This window comes from Macaca fascicularis, chromosome 10, assembly GCF_037993035.2.
Source record: "Macaca fascicularis isolate 582-1 chromosome 10, T2T-MFA8v1.1".
Taxonomy (NCBI): Eukaryota; Metazoa; Chordata; class Mammalia; order Primates; family Cercopithecidae; genus Macaca; species Macaca fascicularis.
In genome coordinates, this window is record NC_088384.1 from 75,490,361 (window position 1) to 75,496,426 (window position 6,066).

Here is a 6,066-nt window from a genome sequence, read left to right on the forward strand (position 1 = left end):
TCTAGTAATTTGTTATGGCAGCAATAGGACACTAATAAAAGAGAGAATCAATAAAGTATTCATGATAGAAAAGACACTTGAACAGAGATTTGATTGACAGGCTGGGTTTTCCTACTTAAATAAAGTGGGAGGACATTCCAGATAAAAGAAAAGTTTTGAGCAGAGGAACAGGGAAGGTAGGGCGGGAATTTGTCAGAGTTGAGTTCCATGTGATATTAGGAACTTATGCGCAATGATTAAAAATTGGTAGCTTGGGCCGGGCGTGGTGGCTCAAGCCTGTAATCCCAGCACTTTGGGAGGCTGAGGTGGGTGGTTCACAAGGCCAAGAGATCGAGACCATCCTGGCCAACATGGTGAAACCCTGTCTCTACTAAAAATACAAAAGCTAGCTGGCGTGGTGGCGCGTACTTGTAATCCCAGCTACTCGGGTGGCTGAGGCAGGAGAATTGCTTGAATGCAGGAGGCGGAGGTTGCAGTGAGCCGAGATGGTGCCACTGCACTCCAACTGGTGACAGAGCGAGACTCTGTCTCAAAAAAAAAAAAAAAAAAAAAGTAGCTAGCTTGGAGTTTTGGAGTTATGGTATGGAAGGCTTTAAATTCCAGGCCAAGGAGTCTTTCCCAAATTCCACAGCAAATGAGCAACTATTGCTTGATTTTGACTGGAGAAGTGGTGTGATCAGGGACATGCATTAGGAGGTTGTCTGACAGTACGCTAGATGGAAGGGGCACACTGGCTAGGAGGATTGCTTATGCCATAAGGAGTGAACCAAGATAGTAACTTTGGGAATGGAAAGGTGGGCACTCAGGAGAGACTGTCACTCAAGAGAGACTGTCTAAGGTTTAGCTCTCTAGAAGCAGGCCCTAAGGTGAGCCTACATGGGCAGGTAATTTATCAGAGCATTGCTCCCAAGAGAAGTCAGTAAGGGAGTGGAGCAAGCAGGACATGGAAGGAGGAGAGGGCAAGCAAGACTGTGCTTTCAGGGCAAATGCCAGCCTCAGCTTGGTCGCACAAGGAGCTCTGGAGCACAAATTACAGTTCAGTATTTGTTTTGAGAAGAGATTTCAATTATTCGGTGTTTTTAGTTTTTAAATAAGGGATACAGAAATATAAGCCATGGCTTCTTCCCAGAGTTTACAATCTGGATAGAGAACATGAAAGACACTGATTAACAGAGGCAAGTAATTTCAGGAGATAAATATACACAGATGTGTTTTGCAAAATACAGGTTCTTATACAAATATATAAGTAAATACTGATTGCATGGTGGTTTGGTTTTATCTGAAAGGGCTTTGAGAAAATAAGAAATGCCATTAATGGATAAAACTAGCAGTCTACCTAGCCAGACATGCTTTCCAGCAGCACCAATGGACATTGTAGGGAGAACAGGCGTAACTGTCAGATAATTTTTTAATTCACAGATTTATCCAACATTTGAAAATACCATGAAGAATCCGAGGAATGCCAGTAATCAGTGAATGGGATATCTACATGTCCATAACATCTATAGGCTAAACCCACTCAGAATGCTGTTCACTAAGGGTTTATGTTTAATAAGCCCTCCTGGTGGTTCTGCTGCAGGTTCAAGTCTGAGAAGTACAAAATTAAATGAGATGGCATTTAAGATGCAGCATAGTGTAATGATTAGAGACACAGGCATTGGAGCCAGATTACTTGGTCCATGGGCAAGTTCTATAATATGAAATGTTAATAACACTGTAACACTCCTATGTCTGGCTTCTGGCTTCCTCTTTTTTTTTTTTTTGACAGAGTCTTGCTCTGTCGCCCAGGCTAGAGTGCAGTGGCACGATCTCTGTTCACTGCAACTTCCACCTCCCAGGTTCAAGCAATTCTCACGCCTTAGCCTCCCAAGTAGCTGAGATTATAGCCCCCCCACTCCCACACACCATGCCTGGCTAATTTTTTGTATTTTTATTAGAGACAGGGTTTCGCCATATTGGTCAGGCTGGTCTCGAACTCCTGACCTCAGGTGATCCACCCTCCTTGGCCTCCCAAAGTGCTGGGATTACAGGTGTGAGCCACCACGCCCAGCCCTGGCTTCCTGTTTTTTTTTGCCTTTCCATCTCATACCTTCAATCATTTGTGTCACAGGACACATATAAGTACTTGGGAGGAGATAAACTTTGACAGTGAAGCAAAATCAGAGTTAAAGGCAAATGTTTAACCAATCATATCCAATTACAAGCTACTCAATGAAGAGTTTTAGATTTATAGAGCCAAATATTCCACACTCCTGAGAAATCTCAGCTTTTCATTCTGTAAATATTTTCATGCTGCACATAGCTGCCACTAACTAAATAAGTATACATATTTTAGTGTTGATTTATTACTCAAAGATTTGAATTAGGAGATTGAAATAAAACATTTGTATCTATGTATTTTTTTAAAAATCCATGCATGAGAAAGGAGCCAAGTGTCAGTTTTCAGTGAGGGGAACGTTCTCATGGAGGTGTTGTAAGGTTAAGTCTGTCCACTTCATTTCTTGCTCTTTGGAAGATTCTGGGTGCCAACATTGTCTTGTTCAGGTTTAGGAAACTCATTCAGTGGAACTGCAACATCCTCCTATGGCAGCCTGTCTTCTCACCAAGCGTTGTCAATCAAATCCAAGATTCTTCCATCTCTTTGTACCTCACTGTTCATTTTGCTGGAGCTTTAACCTTGTCAGATCTGCACCTGCTGCACCGCTGTGCCAGCTTCCTCTGGACCATACCCTCAGCATCACATGACTCACACACTCTTCTCCCAGATCCCTGCATGTAGGTGAACTCATTTGCTCACATGGAGGGAAAGTCTGGAGAAGACCTCGTTTCTTTTCTTCTTTCTTTTATTTATTTATTCATTTATTTTAAACAGAGTCTCAGTCTGTCACCCAGGCTGGTATGCAGTGGTACGATCTCAGCTCACTGCAACCTCCGCCATCCGGGTTCATGCTATGTTTCATTAAATAGACATAGGATTATAGAAAGAATTCAAAAAATTCTTGAGTTGGGAAGTTCAATAATTGAAATGAAATATTGACTGGAGAGGCTTAACAGCAAATTTGACCTGGCAGAAGAATCAGTGAACATGAAAATTGGCCAATTGGGATTATCCAGGGTGAGAAACACAGTTTGACAGTTCCTCAAAACTCAAACATACAGTTTTTATATGACATAACAATTCCACTCCTAGGTATAAATCCAAGTGAATTGAAAACATATGTCCACATGAAAATGTGTACATAAATGTTTATTGCACCACCAAAAGTGGAAACAACCCAAATGTCCACCAATTTATAAATTGACTTTTTCAGTGTGATATAGCCACACAAATGGAATATTATTCAACTATTAAAAAAAGTAAGTAACAACACTGCCACCATATTGATCAACCATATGCTTAAAAGCACTGTGCCCACCGGGTGCAGTGGCTCACGCCTGCAATCCCAGCACTTAGGGAGGCCGAGGCAGGCGGATCACGAGGTCAGGAGATCCAGATCATCCTGGCTAACACAGTGAAACTCTGTCTCTACTAAAAATACAAAGAATTAGTCAGGCATGGTGGTGGGTGCCTGTAGTCCCAGCTACTTGGGAGGTTTCGCCATATTGGCCAGGCTGGTCTCGAACTCCTGACCTCAGGTGATCCACCCTTCTTGGCCTCCCAAAGTGCTGGGATTACAGGCATGAGCCACCATGCCCAGCCCTGACTTCCTCTTTTTTTTTTTTTTTTTTTTGCCTTTCCATCTCATACCTTCAATCATTTGTGTCACAGGACACATATAAGTACTTGGAGGGAGATAAACTGGAGGGCAGTGGCACAATCTCGGCTCACTGCGACCTCTGCCTTCTGGGTTCAAGCAATTCTCCTGCCTCAGCCTCCCAAGTAGTTGGGACTACAGGCACGCACCACCATGCCCGGCTAATTTTTGTATTTTTTAGTAGAGATGGGGTTTCCACCATGTTGGCTAGGCTGGTCTCCAACTCCTGACCTCAAATGATCCACCCACCTCGGATGGGGATCTCTCCCACAGTATTGGGATTACAGGCATGAGCCACCGTGCCTGGCCTGAAGACTTTGTTTCTACTAGGAGTGAGGGGGCAGTGGGTGGAATGAATGTGATGATGACAGAGGCTGGACATAAGCTTTCTTTGATTTTGTTTGAAGTCGAGTCAACTGGGCTTTTATCCTTTGGTACCAGTCAGTCATTGACTATAGGCAACCCAGGGTGATACGTATTTCCAAGCATTGGGAGGAAAGAATGCTGAGTCTCAGAGGCAGCTCTCAGGTTAAAACTATGGAAGCATAGCAGGCAGAATCAAAGAGATGGGCACAGAGAGCCAGTAAAGAGCCTCAGGACCTGGGAGCTCACCAACAGCATCCGCTTCTGCGGTGGTGCAGCTTGAGTGCAGGGCAGCTTGTGGGGTGTGAAGATGAGGGTGATGGAAAGGAAGTGAAGGCAGCACCAATCCCTGTGCCCTTGGTCTTGGGGGAATGGTCAAGCAAAGAAAGATAAGGAAGGTGTTGGGGTCAGTTTTGGATAGAAAATGTACAAAACTGTATTTTCCGTGAATCCATTATTGAGAACATCAGAGCTTAGCTCAACTTCCGAGGAATGCAAAGGCCCTAAAACTTTGTAAGTTGTATGAACTCAGAGCCCCTGTAATGGTGGGGTTCCATTTCCCACCTTGGTGCATTAATTTCTTTTCATTTTCCAGAAATGTCTACTTAATTTTTACACATGAGGGTGATCAAAGTGAAACATTTTTTAAAATGCTTTTAGTTACTCTGAGGAACCATAACTGGATGGCAATATTTTATTGTTACTAACGAGGAAAGTGGAACTAGATATTGATCACATTAGTATATTGTTCAAGTTAAACAAGAATGAACAAGAAACTGTTATACATTTTATCTGGCCTCCAGGGTTAGTCTAAATGAAAAATATTACTTCTGTCTGTTAAAATATATGCAAAGGCAATCTGTAGTGACAAACTAAATTTTGATAGATGAAGGAAAAACAGGCACTCGAAGAAAACAACAAGTATTTTCTAATCTAATATAACTACTTGAATCTTAACTCTTGGGCGATGTTCTAATTTCACTTTAACTTAACACAATTCCTGTTTGCTCATTGTAGTCAGGAAGCTATTCTAGACCTTGTGGGAAGTAGAGAATTTGAAAGCCTTGACTCCGTGGACTGTTCTTAAAAGTTTTTTTGTCTGAAATAAAAGTAGATATTTAAATATTCACAGTGTCATTAAGCTACGAGATCTTGGGCAAATCATTTCCTTGCTTTATGCAAACTGCATTGATTTCCACCTACCATGTGCCAAGCATTGTGCAGATAAGGTGATCTTTAAGCCCCCCTTTAAAATGAGGAAGTAATAGCATCTTCCGTGCAGGAGTCCTGTGAAGATGAAATGACTGCTCCTCCAAGTGTGGTCACTGGACCAGCAGCTTCTGCAAAATCTGGGCACTTGTAGAAATGCAGATTCCCAGCTTCATCCCAGACCTGCTGAATCAACACCCATAAGGATGGGGTCCTGGAATATGTTTAATAAGCCTCCCTGGTGATTCTGATGATGGTTCAAGTCTTAAAAGCAGCAAATTAAATGAAATAGCATTTAAGATGCAGCATAGTGTAATGATTGGGAACATAGGCACTGGAGCCAGGCAACTTCCCTCATGGACAATTCTATAACCTTGGGACCTTCCCTGAATCTCAGTGTCTCTGTTTTCTCATCTGTTGTATGGCATATAGTAACACAGGAGGTATGTGAGCATTTAGAACAGAGTTTGGTGCCTTGTACCTTTGGTATCGTGCTCAAGAAACTTTACCTGTCATCATGGTTAAAGTGCTTACCTTGGTAAAAATTGGCAATTTTCGGGTGGATGGGGTTGATTAACAAAGGACGTTAGGAGATATACCTAGTGTAAATGACAAGTTAATGGGTGCAGCACACCAACATGGCACATATATACATATGTAACAAACCTGCACGTTGTGCACATGTACCCTAGAACATAAAGCATAATAAAATAAATAAATAAAAACAAACAATGGGGAA

General features: G+C 42.3%; 1 pseudogene; it reads right to left on the reverse strand.

Annotated features, from left to right (window-relative positions):
- Window positions 1-2,435: 2,435 nt before the first annotated feature.
- Window positions 2,436-2,659, reverse strand: LOC102138109 (anaphase-promoting complex subunit 13 pseudogene; annotated as a pseudogene).
- Window positions 2,660-6,066: the final 3,407 nt, after the last annotated feature.